The 22,888-nt window shown below is 41.9% G+C and overlaps 1 non-coding gene across 1 annotated transcript; it reads right to left on the reverse strand.

The window, feature by feature from the left end:
- Positions 1-16,715: 16,715 nt before the first annotated feature.
- On the reverse strand, positions 16,716-16,790 carry Trnal-caa (transfer RNA leucine (anticodon CAA)). Its single transcript has one exon. It is a non-coding gene; the product is annotated as a tRNA-Leu (tRNA).
- Positions 16,791-22,888: the final 6,098 nt, after the last annotated feature.

A 22,888-nucleotide genomic window follows, 5' to 3' on the forward strand; every position in this document is an offset into this window, starting at 1 on the left:
TTTTATTATTTTATAATTATTTATGGCAAAAAAGTACTCAAAATACCCCTGATGTAAACCTCAGTAGACAAGTTGAGGGTATTTTTAACGACTCACGAAAAACAATTTCGTAAACAAATTGAAAGGAATAAAAAGCTGATTTTGCGATTTCATGTTATCCTCTTCAGTTGTGGTGCTATTGGAACGAATATCCATAATCCCACCTAGTCTCTTGGCAAACAAGTTGGGTGTAACATACTTCCAGGCCTCGCTATACATATACTCGTATTACTGAATCAAAGGGATAATTTGAAAACTGATATTGCAGTTTCTCTTATTGCAAGACGAGCAGAAGATACTTTAGAATAATAGCAATTTAAATTTCCGTCAATAAATTCAGTTATCCGACACCGAACGACAAAGAGATTGCATTTGCAGCTCCACAAAAGCAGTAAACGAAATTGTTCACTCACGAGAAAATATATCAAGACCCTTAATAAACTGCTTAAAATACTTTGTAAATGCATCTGCCAACTACTTTGCTTTGTAAATACAAAATTCATGATTCGATGAAGAATAATTTTCGCACTGTCAACAATAAGTTCACTATTATCAGATAATAAAACTATTGTTTATATATATATATATATATATATATATATATATATATATATATATATCAAAATTACTGGAAGCCTATACAACTAGGAAGATCGAAAGATGGTATTGAAATTTCATGCTTGGCATTTGCAGATGACGTGGCCATTCTAGCAGAAAAAGAGACCACAGCAATTAAACAGATAGACATTCTCAAAGAATGCGCCGAAAAAGTTGGGCTACAAATTTCCTTCCAAAAAACCAAATTCATCTGCTCAAAATTTGAAACTCAAAAACTGACTACAAAATATGGACAAATTGAGAGAGTTCCATTCTTTAAATACTTAGGCGAGGTCCTAGAACCCACAGGGGGAGAGAAAACTGCACAAAAAGTTCAGCAAATGCACAAATAAATTCTTCGGAAGTTATAAACAGAAATGTATACAGGCAAAAAATCAATAGTTGGAAATTACAACCCGAGAATGAAGTTTGCAAGAGACAGGGGACAAAATGGACAGAGGAAAGAAAGAGAATTCATGGGGAAAGAATGAGAGAAGTTTGGAGAATTAAAAAATTGAATCGGAAAAGCTTTGCGTGATCCGTATGGGCCCAATCGCACATAATAATATATATATATATATATATATATATATATATATATATATATATATATATATATATCTTGAACATAGGCGTTAGGCGTTAACAATACTTAGTTTCAACATGAACTAACTTCTGAATCCATCCAAATAGGTTACAGAAAAGGTTAGACGCTCTTACGTCGGAGTAGTGAAGTCTGATTCACACACAATGGCGAGTCTTGGTGTAGGATTCGTGTTGCCGAGCTACTCTTCGATCTCAATGAAGACAGAAATAAAACGTTCGGATGTTTTGTCGTGATGTACACCACGCTCGATGAATGAGAACTGGAATTAAAAAATTAAGTTGGGTGATGGGTACTCATCCACGAAAGTGTATTGTTTAAAAATACATAATCTAAACCAATTGTCAATTCAGTGCATTAACACTGAGAGGATAGGTTTAACAGAGGGCTTTATCGGAGAAACAGTCTTCTAAGACCCTCCAAGATGACGGACAGGCTTCTACTGACGTGTGTGCTCGGCATCAATAACGCCGTATTTCCTTTATTTTAACCTCCTGAATCCATCCAACAGAACACGAAGTTAGTAAGAGAGAACGTAATGCTGACCACTGACTGGAGACTACAGGGGCCAAACCATGGAGGTAAAAAGAAGAAGGAAGTTGCCACTACTTCGCAGACTTGAAGCCGACGTCCACCATCTTCCACTGTCTAAAAAGTTAGGTTCACCACATTTATACTTCCTTGTTTCATCGCGGTGATACCTCCTCTGACGTGCCCATGCCTAGTTTCGAATGTTGAAGATATCTATCGACTTTCGTGGTCATATCCCAAATAGCATCTGACCATTTGACTTTGTGGAGACGCAGTTGTTTCACCAAAGCTGCTAGCTTGCGTTGTTTATGGGTGTACTAATCGTTCTGATAGAAAACTCAAGTTTAATGAAATCACATTTCATTCGTAAGTGGAACCGTTCAAGAAACGTTCTCTTTCAAAAAAATGGTTCAAATGGCTCTGAGCACTATGGGACTCAACTGCTGTGGTCGTAAGTCCCCTAGAACTTAGAACTACTTAAACCTAACTAACCTAAGGACATCACACACATCCATGCCCGAGGCAGGATTCGAACCTGCGACCGTAGCGGTCGTGCGGTTCCAGACTGTAGCGCCTTTAACCGCTCGGCCACTCCGGCCGGCGTTCTCTTTCGTGTATGTGAATTATGATTGCACCGTTTGTATCCGTTGTAGAGCTATTATTTCTGTCATTTGACTTTAGATGTCCTACTCGTAAAGCGCTATGGGCGAACGCTGTCAGAAAAGAAGTTGTCAACCAACCAGATTCAACAAAATATGTTCACAGAATTTTCGGGAACACATCAATTTCAATAGTGAGTATTACGGAAAATGTTGTACCAGTAAGCAAACAAGCTTAGGTTTCGGCGTTCCAGTTTCGTTTGCTATCGATACAAATACAGTAAAAGTGCATTTAACTTGATTATGAAAGCATCCCTTTCACACCACATGCTTCTCTTCTTAGTAACTCTAAATAAATCAACAAAAAGTAGGTTCATTACTGAGGCCAAATATGTCGTATTACTAGAGCAACTACGCATTCAAGAACAGAAAACCGTTAGAAGTTGCCTTCTGAACACTATGTTATTCATGAAAGCTCTATAATTTTCAGCATTTAAAACAGCTGCTGCATGCACATGACAGAAATAACGAACAAGAAGCAATCGTAGGCGCAGTCTACTAATGTGATGGGCTATTTAAGATGGTATAGGGCCCCGCCCTCTCTGACTTCGAAACAACGTACACCGTAATTCTACAGCGCTATCTACTTCATCTTTATACCTCCACGGGCAATACCATGGCGGAAAAAAAAGAAAAGAGGTGGCACTGCGGACTTCCGCTGTACGTTGTTTTGAAGCCAGAGTGGGTGGGTCCTGCCGCCATTTTAAGTAGCCCAGAACATTAGCAGACTGCAGTTTACGATTGCTTCTTGTTCATTATTTCTGCCGTGTGCGCGCTACTGTTGTTTTAAATACTAAAAATTATAGAGCTTACATGAACAACATAGTGTCCAGAAGGCAACATCTAACGTTTTTCTATTCTTGAATGCGTAGTTGCTCTAGTAATACGACACATTTGGCCTTAGTAATGAACCAAGTTTTTGTTTATTTATTTAGAGTAACCGAGAAGTGAAGGATGTGGTATGAAATGGGTGCTTTGATAATCAAGTTAAATCCACTTATACTGTATCTGTACCGATAGCAAACGAAACTGGAACTCCGAAAGCAAAGCTTGTTTGTTTACTGGTATGGTACTGCTTCTTCTTCGTTACATTTTCAGCTTTCAACTCGTATGCACGACATTTTTAGTGTTCACGCTTGCAGAAAACTTACCAACGTGTTGCTTGCTAGCGCATAAACGGGTGCAATGAGGAAAGAAGAAAAGCATGGTACTGTATCTTGCGCATGTCAACAATCTGAATGATTATTGAAATGTCAAAGAAACAGAACTGCACAGACGTATACCTCCATGCAGAATATAGTTTTTGCTTTATTAGACTGTCAGTGCATTAGTCTCACTGTAGTTTGCCCTTCTTCTCACTATGAAATCCTACTTGCGGTGCTTGATTCAGTGTGTGGCCAATAACAGCAAATTACAAGGAAAATAAATCAATTTTTTAAATGTCTTCCAGCTTTGTGGAGTGCTATAAATGTGATTAAGGGGATGGTCTCAAACCCAAAAAACCCTTAAAATGGATATTTTGCTTTAACATGTATGTGAATAACTGTTTAGTAATGCTGGCCCAACCTGTGCAAGGTGTAGGCCTACCTTTCCAACAGTAGCCTATTTGTTTCTTTTCCCAGAATATTTCTCGCAAGTAACTCTGTCAGGTTTTCAGGAACAATCAAACATATCACAGCTGGAATTGACGTCTACTGCGGCCATCTGTGGTCATATGTTTGATTTTACTTTTGAATTTAATTTCAAGTATGTAAGTCAGTACCATGCTTTGTAATATACAAATAGTTAGCTACTTCGTTTCTTGTCCCATGGATCTCTTGCACGTTAAATCTTAATGATATGGAACGGGTCATTATATATTGACATAATTTTTTTGTAAATATGGCTGCGTGCTGATCATGTATTAGTTTTTAAGTTTTTTAATTAAAGACAGGTAGATGTTAGTAATTCCAACCCACCACCGTTTACACATTACAGTGATACATGGTCTTCTGCGGAATAGGAGGAGTTATCAGAGAGAAATGTTTTCAGTTTAGTTTTAGATTTTGCTTTTTACAGGCATTTTATATCAGTGGGTAAGTGATCAAAACTTTCGGTTGCAGCATTTATAACCCCTGTTTGTGCTAGAGACAACCTGAATGTGACATAATGAATGTCGTTTTTTCCCTGTGGTATTCAAATGATGGGCATCATTGCTCCTGTGGACTGGATTATTTACAACAAAGTTCATGAGGGAATAACTATGCTGTGAAACGGATAGATTGCTACTCACATAAATTTTCACCCAAAGCCTTCTTCAAAAAATAAGCACAGCACACATACTATTCATACAATCATGTACTTAAGACTCAAGTACACATAACTACTGTCTCCGGCTGCTCTAGCCAGAATCATATTTAAAGAGGGAGGAAATGTGAAAAATGAATAATAGTTTTCGGAGAGAGGAATTTAGGGCATCAGATGCTGCTCCAACAATAAGCGCGGTTTCGTAGCCGTGTGTTGTGCGGGGACAGAGTGGTTCGTATGTCGGAGCGTTTGTGACTTGGAAAGTTGGAAGGCAACAAAAACACAGGTAAGAAGAGAAAGAAGGGACACTGAGTAAAGTAAGGCAAATCTAACGTCAAATGACAGAAATAAAACCAATACAATAAAAGTAAACAGTGCGACAATAATTCGTGTATACAAAAGAAAATATTGCTTGAATTGCTTCATTCATGAATGAAATGTGATTCCTTTAAACATTAGATTACGATCGGATCAATTAACACAACGTAATCTGGCATTTATGATGAAAGAAATACGTCTCCAAACAATCTAAGCACCCAACACGGTCAAACCCGGGGACGGGCACGTGAGAGTGATGTCACGGAGAAGTATCCAAACGGTGAATTGTGGAAGTCTGGATGAGGTGAACCTAATGTTTTGGGCTACTTAAAATGACGGACATCGGCTTCGAATTTTTGACATAATGACACCTTCCTTCTTTTTTTTCCTCCATGGGCAGTACACAAGCGCATCTAGGAGGAGCGATGGTCTTCGACGCGGCAGCACGGTTCTGTAATCAGAATCCTCCCCACGCTCAGCATCACACATTCTCCTAGTGATCGGCTGTTGCATGAAATAAAAACAATTGTCCAATACTGCTCTGTATACATTTAATACTCGTACGTGTCATATACACTACTCGCCATTAAAATTGCTACACCACGAAGATGACATGCTACAGACGCGAAATTTAACCGACAGGAAGAAGATGATGTGATATGCAAATGATTAGCTATTCAGAGCATTCACACAAGATTGGCGCCGGTGGCGACACCTACAACGTGCTGACATGAGGAAAGTTTCCAACCGATTTCTCATACACAAACAGCAGTTGACCGGCGTTGCCTGCTGAAACGTTGTTGCGATGACTCGTGTAAGGAGGAGAAATGCGTACCATCACGTTTCCGACTTTGATAAAGGTCGGATTGTAGCCTATCGCGATTGCGGTTTATTGTATTGCGACATTGCTGCCCGCGTTGGTCGAGATCCAATGACTGTTGGCAGAATGTGGAGTCGGTGGGTTGAGGAGGGTAATACGGAACGCCGTGCTGGCTCCCAACGGCCTCGTATCACTAGCAGTCGAGATGACAGGCATCTTATCCGCATAGCTGTAACGGATCGTGCAGCCACGTCTCGATCTCTGGGTCAACAGATGGGGACGTTTGCAAGACAACAACCATCTGCAGGAACAGTTCGACGACGTTTGCAGCAGCATGGACTATCAGCTCGGAGACCATGGCTGCGGTTACCTTTGACGCTGCATCACAGACAGGAGCGCCTGGGATGGTCTACTCAACGACGAACCTGGGTGCACGAATGGCGAAACGTCATTTTTTCAGATGAATCCAGGTTGTATTTACACCGTCATGATGGTCGCATCCGTGTTTGGCGACATCGCGGTGAACGCACATTGGAAGCGTGTATTCGTCATCGTCATACTGGCGTATCATCCGGCGGATGGTGTGGGGTGCCATTGGTTACACGTCTCGGTCACCTCTTTTTCGCATTGACGGCACTTTGAACAGTGGACGTTACATTTCAGATATGTTACGACCCGTGGCTCTACCCTTCATGCGATCCCTGCGAAACCCTACATTTCAGCAGGATAATGCACGACCGCACGTTGCAGATCCTGTACGGGCCTTTCTGGATACAAAAAATGTTCGACTGCTGCCCTGGCCAGCACATTCTGCAGATCTCTCACCAATTGAAAACGTCTGGTCAATGGTGGCCGAGCAACTGGCTCGTCACAATACGCCAGTCACTACTCTTGATGAACTGCGGCATCTTGTTGAAGCTGAATGAGCAGCTGTACCTGTACACGCCATCCAAGATCTGTTTGACTCAATGCCCAGGCGTATCAAGGCCGTTATTTCGGCCAAAGGTAGTTGTTCTGGGTACTGATTTCTCAGGATCTATGCACCCAAACTGCGTGAAAATTTAATCACGTGTCAGTTCTAGTATAATATATTTGTTCAATGAATACCCGTTTATCATCCGCATTTCTTCTTGGTGTAGCAATTTTAATGACCAGTAGTGTATTTACATTCATGGCAGGCACTACACATTTTAAGTAATGGCTAACGCATATGGTGGCTTAAACCATTTTAACCCTTCATCCGTAAAGATGGTCCAAGACCGAAACCGGTAGATATTTTGGTTTAGAATAAAAACAGCTGATGGTTCAAATATGCATTTTTGACGTTACTTAGCGGTTGTTCACAGTCACCTTCCAAAAATGTTTAAAAACAATTTCTGTGGATATATGGTGCATATGTATTTAGACACATAAAAACTTGTAAAATGCTTGGTACTGACATTTGTTGTGTGTTGCAAGCAGTGAGTGTCACAGTTAGGTTTGTACACTTCTGATATCGTCAGCGTGGGGCTATTATAGTATTATGAATACTAAATAAATTCTTAACTGCCAAGATCGCTAAAATTAGTTATTCATACAGATGACAGGTTTTAGCGATTCTCCATGGCCATGGACATACAATGTATAGCACCACTGACTATACTGATGGAGAAGATTATTTAATTACGTAAACATAGAGCCGGCTGTTGTGACCGAGCGGTTCTAAGCGCTTGTCCGGAACCGCGTTGCTGCTACGGTCTCAGGTTCGAATCCTGCCTCGGGCATGGATATGTGTGATGCCCTTAGGTTAGTTAGGTTTAAGTAGTTCTAAGTCTAGGAGACTGATGACCTCAGATGTTAACTCCCATAGTGCTTACGCCATTTCAACCATTTTTTGTAAACATAGATCCCAAGATGCCAAAAAAGAACTGGCCGAAACCGGTATACAAGGTGTAACAGGTCTAAGTGCAGATATTTTTGATGACGGAGTACTTAACAACAATACGTCAGTATTTACGTCATTTGCAGACTAATAATTACAGGTATTACAAATCGTATATTTTTAGGTTGGTTAGCAACTCGAAGTAGATACGGGAAGAATAAGCATTAATGCTTGTATTCCTCTGATAGCAAGTCAGGTGTTGAAGCGAGGACGCAAAACACTCAGTCTATACTGACAGGCATAGTCTACTTAGTTACGACCACACAGAAAACACGAGGTAGTACATTTTGTGACGTGATTGCAGGAACTGTTCGACGGAGAGAAAAGACAATCAACACACTCACATGTGCACGTATTAAGGAACCTCATATAAAAATATCTGCACACCTACCCGTTACATTTGGTTTTTTCCAAGCAGGATTAGATATAGGTCTTGAATAATTTAACTGTATCACCATTTTTAAATCTCTGTACATGTTTATTTCGTGTATAGGCAATATAGTTCTTCAATCGTACCGTCATATGTACAGGTGAGACAGGTATATATCATTTTACGGGTGCAATAAAGATTACCTGTTATTATCGACGTGGCAGTCAAGGTACATGTAGGACCTTTGAGAGCCAGTTTGTTGAAACTTTGCCAAAACACTGTTCTACTCAGCCGAATGCATAATGTGTATGAAGTTATCTACGACAGAGACCTAGAGGAAAAGTTTCACTACACAAAGCGCGTCATTTGAAGTGCAAAATAATCGTTTGCGTTTACTTCGGGAGACTGTTTCCCAGTTACAACGTCTATAGTGCGGGTCGTAACATAACGGTACAAGGTTGTTTATTATCTGAATCTACTTCAATGCAATGCGAACAAGCAGAGACCAGCTTCGCAGTTCTCAGAGCTTCTATGCACACGCCGTAATCTTCCCGGGGAGACCGATCATGGCCGGACCTCAAGCACACTGTGAAAAAAAAAACAAAAAAAAAAAACAAAAAAAACAAAAAAAACGTGTAATTGGATGTCGGAATGCGAAACGTTTAGTTGATTCAAATGTCAGTTTGTTCTAGGACACACACAGAGCGGCGCAATGGAGTTCAGTATCCCCAGCGGGCCCTAGACTTTTTGTGTGCATCGTAAATGAAAAGAGTATGTTTTTCCCATCATGTTGGCGCCGAGCTTTTCTTCAAAACAGTGATACAGTGAGTATAGTTTCACAGAATAACGAAAAGGTGGAAAATACAAAATTTTGCACATGAGCAGTTGTACGGCACGCTGCAGACAGCGTTATTAAGAAAAATAAAGGGAACGCAATAATGATCGTGGAACTTCACCTAAACATGTTTGCGTGAAAAAAGAAGAAATATGTGTCTGCTCACAGGAGAATTCCAGAAGACGTGTTTATTTTGAACCAAACATGAAGTGAGCTATAACGGAAACAATAATAATATATAAAGGTCGACTGTGGTGAACGTGAGGATACGAAACAACGGCCACTGGAATGTTGATAATAACTGCTTGAAACTAAATCACAGTGCATGAAAATATGATTCATTCATACGTCCATTGCCCTTATAAGAAGTAGCCACAATTTTACTTACCCTCTGCCAGGCACTTAAATGTGATTTGCAGAGTATCCATGTAGATGTAAATGTACTAGATTACTGCTTTTGTTAGATTACTGAATAAAGGGTGGGTGAGGGAACAACGATTGCGCGTTGAAAAACTATTAGAAACTTTCTATGGACTACAAAGGAAGGCTTTTGGACTCGCAATTTCAGCCTTTGATTGCTGAGCCTCGGAGGATAAGATGTACTGTCGCTGCAGTGTGAGAATACATTGGTTTGTTAGTAAACCTAACTTAAGAATTCTACTGTGAAATTTTCACGAAAGACAAGATTTCCGGAATGGCTTTCGAATCTTTGGTGCTCGCATATAACGACGCACCAGTTAAGAGATTTTGTATTACTGTTCTTAATACTGAGATCCCTCGTAGCATGCCTTTCAGGTACTGACGATTTAAGTATTATTTTACATTTACGTTCCTCAGTTTCATTGCCAATCGGAGTGTTCTTGTTTGAGATGTAAGCCAACGTTCTTTCACATAGCAAAATAAATTTTATTCTCTTCAAATTGGTTGCCGCTAAGAATATGCACATTGTGACCAAAAACAAGCAAGTCCACCTTAACGCAACACATCTGTTTATAGTGAAGCGGCCGGCCGTAGTGACCGAGCTGTTGTAGGCACTTCAGTACGGAACCACGAGACCGCTACGGTCGGAGGTTCGAATCCTGTCTCGGACATGGATGTGTGTGATATCCTTAGGTTAGTTAGGTTTAAGTAGTTCTAAGTTCTAGGGGACAGACGACCTCAGATGTTAAGTCCCATAGTGCTCAGAGCCATTTGAATGATTTGAACCTAGTTTACACATTCTGAAGCCTGAGTCTACATCAAACGAAACACATGAAAAGAGTTTCTATTAACAATACTGTTATATCTTACATAAACACTTTTTAATCACTGCATTCACTGTCAAAACCCCAGGTCTCTGGCATTTTAAACAGATAACTACCGAGAACTGAGCGCTAGGGACACTATAACCCAGAAAATTACACATTGCACACTTAACTGGGCGCATACCAGCATAAGTCTCTGTGCAGTTCCCCCTACATATCCCAAACTATTGCTTGAGTCCACTTTCATGTTACTATTCTTGAACTCTATTCTCATGTGTAACCAACCAGACATTTTTAACCACCTGAATAGAAAACAGCCAGAACAGTTTGTTACCATTCACCACGCTCCGATGACGATGCTGCGCAATGGCCCACTGCTTTTGACGACAGTGTAATAGTGCCGGGAGCCACACACTACTTTACCGGCAGCTGTGGCCGAGCGGCTCTAGGCGCTTCAGTCCGGCACCGCGCTGCTGCTACGGTCGCAGATTCGAATCCTGCCCCGGGCATGGATGTGTGTGATGTCCTTAGGTTAGTTAGGTTTAAGTAGTTCTAAGTTCTAGGGGACAGATGACCTCAGATGTTAAGTCCCATAGTGCTTAGAGCCATTTCAACCATTCTGAACCAGACACTACTTTAAGCCATGATTATCGACTCAGGATACCATACATGACATAATTTAAGTATTAACAGTTATTCGGCGGTCGTGAAATCAGTAACCTTCCGTTAGCAAATACAATCTTTATTCATTGGGAGTCTTGTACAATGACTGATGACTAGAAGCCAGGGAGAGGCATCGACCCAGTGGCCCTGGGCAGTGGGGAGAGCTGATGTTGGTAGCAGAAAGTACACTCAGTAAAGCACGGCACTGCAGTGACGTTGTGGAGTAACCATTCGCCATTGTCGCTGCTTCGTAAGCTGACACGACACATCTGGCTGAGTGTTGGATGTGGTAGCCACTGGTGACAGGCGCTAGCAGTAGCGTGGAAGTGAGTCAGCATGGTGCCCCAAACCGAGGATCTTAGCGAAGGACGCAGCATCAGCAGCGCGAAATTCTGCAGTAGCGGAACACTTTTACACCAGGTTAATGTCAGTTTGGCATTGGGTCAGGAGTGAGGCACTAGGTGCACACGCTCCAAACCCAATACTCCTAGAGTGCGAATTTTTTGCTAGTTGACGAAGCACACCTAATTCTGTTCAAATGTACTACGAGATTATGAATTACTTCTGTATGGCGTAACTTCTATGTTAGTTTCAAGTAAGTCAATGAGTGTTGTTACCTCCCTTAAAAAGTTAATTACGTTGTTTCTATGGAACTTGAGGATTTTGAGAAAGAGATCCAAGGAAGAATTAGAATCGAGAACTGCTGCCAACATGAGTAACATAGAAGTAAATATACTCGGAGTAGTGAAGCAACTTAAATCACTTAAGAAAAGCAAGTCTTTTGGTCCAGACTGTATATCAATTATGTTCCATTCCCAGTATGCTGATGCATTAGCTCCATACTTAACAATCACATACAACCGTTCGCTCGACGAAAGATCCGTACCCAAAGACTGGAAAGTTGCGCAGGTTACACCAATATTCAAGGAAGGTAGTAGGAGTAATCCACTAAATTACAGGCCCATATCGTTCACGTCGATATGCAGCACGATTTTGGAACATATATTGTGTCCGAACATTATGAATTACCTCGAAGAAAACGGTCTATTGACACACAGTCACCATGGGTTTAGAAAGCATCGTTCCTGTGAAACACAACTAGCTCTTTATTCACATGAAGTGTTGAGTGCTACTGACAAGGGATTTCAGATCGATTCCGAATTTCTGGATTTCCGGAAGGCTTTTGACACTGTACCACACAAGCGGCTTGTAGTCTCAGTTATGTGACTGGATTAGTGATTTCCTGTCAAAAGGTCACAGTTCGTAGTAATTGACGGAGAGTCATCGAGTAAAACAGACGTGATTTCTGGCGTTCCCCAAGGTAGTGTTATAGGCCCCTTGCTGTTCCTTATCTATATAAACGATTTGGGAGACAACCTGAGCAGCCGTCTTCGGTTGTTTACAGATGACGCTGTCGTTTATCTACTAATAAAGTCATCAGAAGATCAAAACAAATTGGAAAAAGATTTACAAAAAAACATCTGAATGGCGCGAAAAGTGGCAGTTGACCCTAAATAACGAAAATTGTGAGGTCATCCACATGAGTGCTAAAATGAACTCGTTAAACATCGGTTACACGATAAATCAGTCTAATCTAAAAGCCGTAAATTCAACTAAATACCTAGGAATTACAATTACGAACAACTTAAATTGGAAGGAACACATAGAAAATGTTGTGGGGAAGGCTAACCAAAGACTGCATTTTATTGGCAGGACACTTAGAAAATGTAACAGACCTACTAAGGAGACGCTTGTCCGTCCTCTTTTAGAATCCTGCTGCGCGGTATGGGATCCTTGCCAGATAGGACTGACGGAGTACATCGAAAAAGTTCAAAGAAAGGCAGTACGTTTTGTATTATCGCGATATATGGGAGAGAGTGTCACAGAAATTATACAGGATTTGGGCTGGACATCATTAAAAGAAAGGCGTTTTACGTTGCGACGGAATCTTCTCACGAAATTCTAATCACCAACTTTCTCCTCCGAATGCGAAAATATTTTGTTGACACCGACCTACATAGGGAAGAACGATCACCACGATAAAATAGGGAAATCAGAGCTCGTACAGAAAGAGATAGGTGTTCATTCTTTCCGCGCGCTATACGAGATTGGAATAATAGAGAATTGTGAAGGTGGTTCGCTGAACCCTCTGCCAGGAACTTAAATGTGATTTGCAGAGTATTCATGTAGCTTTAGAAGACGGCAGATATAACCGTCAGATCGTTTCAGACGTATAACACTTCAAAATATTGCTGGAATGTAAACAGTTTTTTTCTGAAACTAGATAATACCTTCCGAGGCCTTGACTGTAACTCTTAACATACTACGGTCAAAATATATATATTCAGAAGACGCAGTTCTTTTCGCCTCTGGTAGTATGCTGTTTCACTCCCTGTGTCGGCATCTTCCTAGCACGTAACCGCTTCTACACAGATGGTAGAGCCGCAGGGAGCAATTTGAATAAATTATGCGCGTAACTTGATCGGCCAGTCGCAGTTTCGCCGGCTTCCTTTTGCAGGACATTTATGCATACATCAACGTAAGATGATGAAAGTAAAATAGCAGTAAATTTGCTCAACCGAGAAGAGTGAGATCGGACGATATAAACACTGGCTCCGCTACTCTGTACAGCGCACCGTTTTGGAGTAATAGCACGTCTTTAACGTTGTTTATACTTAAGATCGTGTAAGTTCCTCGTTCCTTCTTAAGTTTGAAAACGAAACTTATGAACATATAGCCTTCAAAGCTTCTAACCTCCAATGCTATACTATGCATCTTCTTTCTGTTTCCAAACTGTAAATTTCAGAAGTATAATTACAGGTGAATTAACTTGACACATGATCAGCAATTTTAAACAGCTACGATGGCTGTAAACAGCAGAATACATTTCACTGTTCAACATTGTAATTTATTCCCCTATAACGAAAAAGTTACTTTTTGTTCTTTATTCACTTAGTTGTTTATCGGAGCCATATCAAAGACTTCAGGCCATTTCTTACATCTGACCAGACTCATTTTATTTTACGAAGTAGATAGACTTATTTTTAGGGAATAATTAGTTTGCAATGTATGGATCTATAAACCTTATTTATCTCACAGTATACTACCTAAAATCAAAATTTAACGCAAAGTACAAACAAAAAAGCCAGTTTTCATATGGTGACAATGCTGGAGGCGTTGAAATACATTGTAAGTTATATATTTGAATGAAAGCGAAGTTCTTAGCCAAAGCACAAAAAAACAAGATAAAGAAAAAGTAACAGAAATAAGCAGCTAGGGATTGAACATGTCCGAGAGTGAAGAAAAGGCTTAAATCCATAAAATGTCGTCATCACGAATACCATGAGAAATTGAGATAGAAATAATACTAATGAAAGAGATTAGTCATTAGATCTTCTCTTTTTAAACCGTGAAAATGTATAGCTTCTCTGGTGTTACGGAAAGGGAATTACATAGTCGAGTACACTCACGATGGAACAACTTACAATATGAGGGGTAACTGATCCTTCGGTTGTTTTGGGAACATTGTTGGTGCAGGAACGCTCGGCTGGAGGAAAGATATTTAGGATTCTGATTTCGGGAGTGACACTAGTGCATGACGTATCCCTGCCTTTGTTCTCTGCTTGGGTAGCTCAGATGGCAGAGCACATGCCCGAGTTGGATTCTCGGTCCGGCACACAGTTTTAATCTGTCAGGAAGTTTCATAACTAGGACTGTTCGCTCAGGAGATCCATATACCACAAAGTGTCGGGAACTGTTTACTCGAAGCAGGGCGGTGATCTCGAGATTCCGTGCCTCGTTTACCGCTGACACGATACGACAGACTGCAAAGAGTTGTGTGGTGTCGAGCAAGAATCAACTGCGACATTGAATGACATCTGTTGTATGCAGCGATAAGTCTCGTCCCTTTTTGTGGATGTCATATACATGTCACTGTGCACATAGACTACATGGTGGAGGGTCACAGTAAGCAGTGGTTCTAGAGAGTCATTCTTCTTCAACAGCTGGATCGCGGGGTGGAGTGCTATTAGATATAACAACAAGAATGATTTGGTATTTGATAGAAGGAGGCTGGAAGACCATGAGTAGGTGGCAAGAATACACTACTGGCCATTAAAATTGCTACACCACGAAGATGACGTGCTACAGGAAGACAGGAAGAAGATGCTGTGATATGCAAATGGTTAGCTTTGCAGAGCATTCTCACAAGGTTGGCGCCGGTGGCGACGCCTACAACGATTTCTCTACACAAACAGCAGTTGACCGGCGTTGCCTGGTGAAACTTTGTTGTGGTGCTTCGTGTAAGGAGCAGAAATGCATACCATCACGTTTCCGACTTTGATAAAGGTCGGATTCTAGCCTATCGCAATTGCGATTCATCGTATCGCGACATTACTGCTCGCGTTGGTCGAGATCCAATGCCAATGACTGTTAGCAGAATATGGAATCGGTGGGTTCAGGAGAGTAATACGGAACGCCGTGCTGGGTCCCAACGGCCTCGTATCACTAGCAGTCGAGATGACAGGCATCTTATCCGCATGGCTGTAACGGATCGTGCAGCCACGTCTCGATCCCTGAGTCAACGGATGGGGACGTTTACAAGAGACAACCATCTGCATGAACAGTTCGACGACGTTTGCAGCAGCATGGACTATCAGTTCGGAGACCATGGCTGCGGTTACCCTTGACGCTGCATCACAGACAGGAGCGCCTGCGATGGTGTACTCAACGACGAACCTGGGTGAACGAATGGCAAAACGTCAATTTTTCGGATGAATCCAGGTTCTGTTTACAGAATCATGGTGGTCGCATCCGTGTTTGGCGACATCGCGGTGAACGCACATTGGAAGCGTGTATTCGTCATCGCCATACTGGCGTATCACCCGGCGTGATGGTACGGGGTGCCATTGTTTACACGTCTCGGTCACCTCCTGTTCGCACTGACGACACTTTGAACAGTGGACACTACATTTCAGATGTGTTACGACCTGTGGCTCTACCCTTCATTCGATCCCTGCGAAACCCTACATTTCAGCTGGATAATGCACGAAAGCATGTGCAGATCCTGTACGGGCCTTTCTGAAAATGTTCGACTGCTGCCCTGGCTAGCACATTCTCCAGATCTCTCACCAATTGAAAACGTTTGTTGAATGGTGGCCGAGCAACTGGTTCGTCACAATACGCCAGTCACTACTGTTGATGAACTGTGGTATCGTGTTGAAGCTGCATGGGCAGCTGTACCTGTACACTCTATCCAAGCTCTGTTTGACTCAATGCCCAGGCGTATCAAGGCCGTTATTACGGCCAGAGGTGGTTGTTCTGGGTACTGATGTCTCAGGATCTATGCACCCAAATTGCGTGAAAATGTAATCCATGTCAATTCTAGTATAATATGTTTGTCCAATGAATACCCGTTTCTCATCTGCATTTCTTCTTGCTGTATCAATTTTAATGGCTAGTAGTGTAGAAAACCATGTTGTCACATCCTTCATGATCAGGATACCAACAGCACGCTTCAGCATCATAATTGAATTATTTTACTTAACAATACGATCAAACAGCAAATATAGCAAGAAGTTCTATCTCTCTTACCGTTGCAGTCCGACACTTAAGAAAATAATTTTACGCTCTATTAAAATACACGAAGTAGATCAAATATTTAGTCTTCAGACAGTAAAACAAAAATAAAGAACACACCAAAGAGCAAACGCCAAACGAACACCGCAGTGGATAAGTACGATAGTGAACTCTCATTGTGTTCAGAATGAGATTTTCACTCTGCAGCGGAGTGTGCGCTGATATGAAACTTCCTGGCAGATTAAAACTGTGTGCCCGACCGAGACTCGAACTCGGGCCCTTTGCCTTTTGCGGGCAAGTGCTCTACCAACTGAGCTACCGAAGCACGACTTACGCCCGGTACTCACAGCTTTACTTCTGCAGTACCTCGTCTCCTACCTTCCAAACTGTACAGAAGCTCTCCTGCGAACCTTGCAGAACTAGCACTCCTGAAAGAAAGGATATTGCAGAGACATGGCTTAGCCACAGCCTGGGGGATATTTCCAGAATGAGATTTTCACTCTGCAGCGGAGTGTGCGCTGATATGAAACTTCCTGGCAGATTAAAACTGTGTGCCCGACCGAGACTCGAACTCGGGACCTTTGCCTTTCGCGGGCAAGTGCTCTACCAACTGAGCTACCGAAGCACGACTCACGCCCGGTACTCACAACTTCCTGGCAGAGTACCAGGCGTGAGTCGTGCTTCGGTAGCTCAGTTGGTAGAGCACTTGCCGTCAGGTGCAGTGTACGAACTGTGAAAAAATAGGTCTTCAAGAATTGGACTGCAGGCAGAATAGGTGACAGGATTGGAAGATAAGAATATAAAAAACTAACTGTTAAACGACAATGGAGCCTTACGGCCGTCGAACAACGCTCCCAATAAATTTCAGCACAACTGAAACTGTACAGAAGCGAAATTTTGCCTAATGGACGGAACAAAATACAAGTTTCTGTTGGAACAGGTGTGCATATATACATACTACTGGCCATCAAAATTGCTACACCAAGAAGGAACGGGTATTCATTGGACAAATATATTACACTTGAACTGACATGTGATTTCATTTTCACGCAATTTGTTTGCATAGATCCTGAGAAATCAGTACCCAGAACGATCACCTCTGGCCATAATAACGGCCTTGATACGCCTGGGCATTGAGTCAAACAGAGCTTGGGTGGCGTGTACAGGTACAGCTGCCCATGCAGCTTCAACACGATACCACAGTTTATCAACAGTAGTGGCTGGCGTACTGTGACGAGCCAGTTGCTCGGTCACCATTGACCAGACCTTTTCAGTTAGTGAGAGATCTGGAGAATTTTTGGCTTAGGGCAGCAATCGAATATTTTCTGTATCCAGAAAAGCCCGTACAGGACCTGATACATGTGGTCGTGCATTATCCTGCTGAAATGTAGGGTTTCGCAAGGATCGAATGAAGGGTAGAGCCACGGGTCGTAACACATCTGAAATGTAACGTACACTGTTCAAAGTGCCGTCAGTGCGAACAAGAGGTGACCGAGACGTGTAACCAATGGCACCCCGTACCATCACGCCGGGTGATACGCCAGTATGGCGATGACGAATACACGCTTCCAATGTGCGTTCACCGCGATGTCACCAAACACGGATGCGACCATTATGATGCTGTAAACGGAACCTGGATTCATCCGAAAAAGTGACGTTTTGCCATTCGTTCACCCAGGTTCGTCGTTTAGGACACCATCGCAGGCGCTCCTGTCTGTGATGCAGCGTCAAGGGTAACCACAGGCATAGTCTTCGAGCTGATAGTCCATGCTGCTGCAAACGTCGTCCAACTGTTCGTGCAGATGGTTGTTGTTTTGCAAACGTCCCCATCCGTTGACTCAGAGATCGAGACGTAGCTGCACGATCCGTTACAGCCATGCGGATAAGATGCGTGTCATCTCGACTGCTAGTGATTCTTCTTCTTCTTCCGTGTCCGAATGCACCAATTATATCTTCCCTTCCCAGTAATTAGCAATGTAGATTGCTTTGTCATTGACTTTCAAGATATCATCTTTAGTGCATGTTATAGACATATCTGGGCAGATCAGTAGGTGGTCCAAAACCAGAGATGACTGCTAGTGTACGAGGCCGTTGGGATCCAGCACGGCGTTCCGTATTACCGTCCTGAACCCACCGATTCCATATTCTGCTAACAGTCACTGGCATTGGATCTCGACCAACGAGAGCAGCAATGTCGCGATACGATAAACCGCAACTGCGATAGGCTACAATCCGACCTTTATCAATGTCGGAAACGTGATGGTACGCTTATCTCCGCCTTACACGAGGCATCACAACAACGTTTCACCAGGCAACGCCGGTCATCTGCTGTTTCAAAAATGGTTCAAATGGCTCTGAGCACTATGGGACTCAACTGCTGAGGTCATTAGTCCCCTAGAACTTAGAACTAGTTAAACCTAACTAACCTAAGGACATCACAAACATCCATGCCTGAGGCAGGATTCGAACCTGCGACCGTCAACTGCTGTTTGTGTATGAACAATCGGTTGGAAACTTTCCTCATGTCAGCTCGTTGTAGATGTCGCCACCGGCGCCAATCTTGTGTGAATGCTCTGAGAAGCTAATCATTTGCATTTCACAGCATTCTCTTCCTGTCGGTTAAATTTCGCATCTGTAGCACGTCATCTTCGTGGTGTAGCAACTTTGATGGCTAGTAGTATATATATACATATACATACATACATACATACATACATACATATATATATATATATATATATATATATATATATATATATATATATATATATTGTGTGTGTGTGGGAGAGACGTGGTTCTTGGATTCACTGAGATTTATGATATTGCTCTCAGACAGGATCAAAATATTTATGGGAATGTGAGGAACTTCAGCCTTTTGTAGGTGATGGTTACTGCATGATCTTAGGGTTTGACTGCCTATATAATAACCACGTTAAAACTGACATTGTGCGTCATACAGTAGAACTTGGTGGCATACCATTTCATCTGGTGAGAAATGTTATCAGTGCCATTCTCCTGCAAGTTTTATCTTTCCAGGAAGATGAAGCAATTAAGCTGCAGACAAGATTATGAAGCATCAATTTCCACAACAAAATACCACATGGTATGCGAAAACTTTTATGGGTGAGAGTAGTAGCTGAATTACCAGTAAACATTTTATGAGTGGCTCAGCCACTGAAAGAAAACGATGAATTAGATAAAGCAGGAGTTTTGCATACATATGAACGGTAGGCAAGTGGTGTCTTTTGGGAATACATTCATGATTATGGCTACGGTTTACTGCTTGTGAATTTAGAGATTCTGGGTGAAGAAGGTCTGGATAGGATGAATTCAGAACCTAAGAATAAGCAAGCCACTAATATAATAGCATTATGGAATAAAATGAAACATTTAGAAGGAATAGAAATATTAGAGGTGGAGGAGCTGTTTGTAGAGTTTTAGGACTGGTTTGAACTTCTTGGGTCTTTTCCAGAGACCCTGGTAATGCAATGCAGAATCACAATTGGGAATTTATGAATCACTCATGTATCATAAATTACATACAAAGTATTCCTTCACCTACTACTGGTATGGAGTAATTCATTAAATGACTGTTACGGATAGCTTTACTGAAGACGGTACCAGTCCTTGGGGAGCTCCAGTGCTATCTTAATACTCGTAAAATTACAGATGCATATCCAGTGTCAAATATAACAGAAGCCTTCGATAATTTGAGGCAGTGGAAGTATTTTTACACTATGGATTTGTGGATGGTTACCATCAGTTACAAGTAGCATTAGAAGAAATGCCTAAAACGGCATTAACGGTTCTTTTGGGACGCTATCAGTATCATCATTCGCCATTTGGTTTGAGAAGTGCACCTGCTACATTTCAGCATTTGTTGCACAGAGTTATACAAGTGCAATGAGGCGGTGCATGGTGTATTTGGATGATATAACTGTTTTTGCAAAGGAGGAGAATGTAAGTAAAGATGTTATGCATGGGATACTATCAGTAACTTCCTAAAAAGGTTTAAAATTTCAGTGGATATCAGACTGTGAAAATGCATTCGAAGAACTAAAAGACTGGTTAACAACTAGTCCAGTACTGCATTTTTCATATTATGGGAAAGAGTCCATATTGTCTTGTGAAGCTAGTAATCACGCTCTTGGTACATACTACATTAAGAAGTAGATTGGGGTGGAACATCCATTTGCCTATGCTTTGCTTTGGTTGATTAAAACAGAGAGAAATTATTGTGCCATGAAGAAGGATTTGGTGAGCCTCACTTATCGCATAACATACTCTGATGTTTGTATGATAAGAATTATAAAGTGATAAAGAATCACAAGGAATTAAAGTGGTTATTGTGGTTGTAAGATCTATCTGGTAGGTTAATACTTTGAACACTGCTGCTGGCGAATTTTAATTTGAGCTAGTTCACAAATCTGGCGAGATTTTCTTTTTCTTTTTGAGCCATCAGTCTCCTGACAGGTTTGGCGCAACTCGCCACTAATTCCTGTCCTGCACCAACCCGTTCATTTCATAGTCGCACTTACACCCTAGGTCCTCAGTTACTTGCTAGCTATAATCCATTCTCTGTCTTCCCCTACAGTTTTTACCCTCTATAGTTCTCTTTAGTACCTTGGAGGTTAATGCCTGATGCCTAATCCATGCTGTATCATTCTGTCCCCTCTTCTTCGCGGTGTTTTACATATGTTGCTTTCTTCGATGATTCTATGGAGAATCTCATCATTCATTATTTATTCCATTACCTTATCAGTCCAGATATTCAACAATGTTCTGTAGCACATCTCAAACGCATCGATTCTCTTCAGTTTTTCCCACCACCCAGGATACGGTAACTTACTACGCTGTGCTCGAAATGTGCATTGTCAGAAATTCCTATGTTTGGTACCAGTTGACATCTCTTGGCCAGAAATCCCTCCTTCGCTGTGCTAGCCTGCCTTTTACGTCCTAATTGCTCCGTCCATCTAGGGTTATTTTGACGCCTAGGTAGCAGAATTACTTAAATTCATGTACTTCATGATCACCATGGTAATCCAAACTGTCACAGAGACATATGAGATGAGTTTACTTGTAAGATGAACACTTTCAGACATGTGTCCACAGGTACTGAGGGGTGTTCATGGGACATCCTTGTCATACAACCTTTCTTCAGGGGGCATGGCCTCACTGCGGCATAATATTTATGTGATACAGCTAAGAGCAAATGCAGTCTAAAGGTTACATCATGATTACAGTTCTGGGGCAGTGGGCTGTACCTGAATGGTGCATAATGCGAACCTCAGGACCTTCTTTTCAACTTATGGGGACAATAACAGTGGCTATGGCTCTGAATTTAGCATATCCACTACTGTATCTACCTGACAAACCTTTCAATGCACTACCCACTGGCAACCTCACCTCTGTGAGAAATATTTATATTCCGCCTTTTCAGCTCTCTGAACAAGCATATAGGTGCATAGAAGGGGAATATTAACACAGAACAAATGTTCTGATGTAGTCAGCAGTTTCACAGTAGGTGCCAGCACCCGCCTTGGTGACAGAAATCTTGTGTTCGGGTACCACAGTAATCATGGTTTTCGCTCGTAGAGCCTTTGCTGACGTTAGTGTGAAACACCTGCCCTCCAAAACTCCCAGTCCACCATATACCAAAAAAGTGGGTCGCTGCCAAGACTAAAGTAGACATGAGTGTACACGTCCGCATGTGATGTGAACTTGATTTAATTAAGAGGAAAGATAATTACTGTGAAAAGTGTAAATAAGTGTATAAAATAAAAGGTATATTATGTAATATGTAAGTAATTCAGCGATTCAGCAGGATCAGATTCGGTGGACTGAATCATCTAAAGGGAGAAAGATTATTGCGCCAACACCTCTCCTAACAGACTTCACAATTGGTGGCTGGGTGGTCTGACTAGCTGCCTGTGGAACCCCACTACAAGGGCAATGTTGTTGGGAGAGTAAGTGGTGCAAAACTTCAGTCCTCACAGTATCAAACTGAATTATAGAGGGCTGAATTCAACAAATCTTAGCATGACATTGTGCTTCCTCAGCTCCTACAAGACCAAAAGCCAGATCCAGTCATACCAAAGCAGGGTAACTCTACCATAAAAACTTGTAGACGAGTCCTAGCAGTATGTCATCTTCAACACCTACTGATGCCAAGATCAGCTCACATGAGCTGACAGACTGATGTTGGACACCCAGCATAGTTGGTACCCAGATGGTGCCACCTTTAACTACCGGTCTGTGAGAAACTCAATAAAACAGATGATACTGACTCTTCTACTGGCGGTTTCCAACTAGCGCCACCACCAAGATGACACCAACTGGACTCTGGGCATCTGCAAGGTGTTTGGGATTCGGAGCCTGTGCACCAGCATGCCTCATTCCTGATCTACTGCTGAGCTGCCACTTA

Source organism: Schistocerca cancellata, chromosome 9, assembly GCF_023864275.1.
Source record: "Schistocerca cancellata isolate TAMUIC-IGC-003103 chromosome 9, iqSchCanc2.1, whole genome shotgun sequence".
Lineage (NCBI taxonomy): Eukaryota > Metazoa > Arthropoda > Insecta > Orthoptera > Acrididae > Schistocerca > Schistocerca cancellata.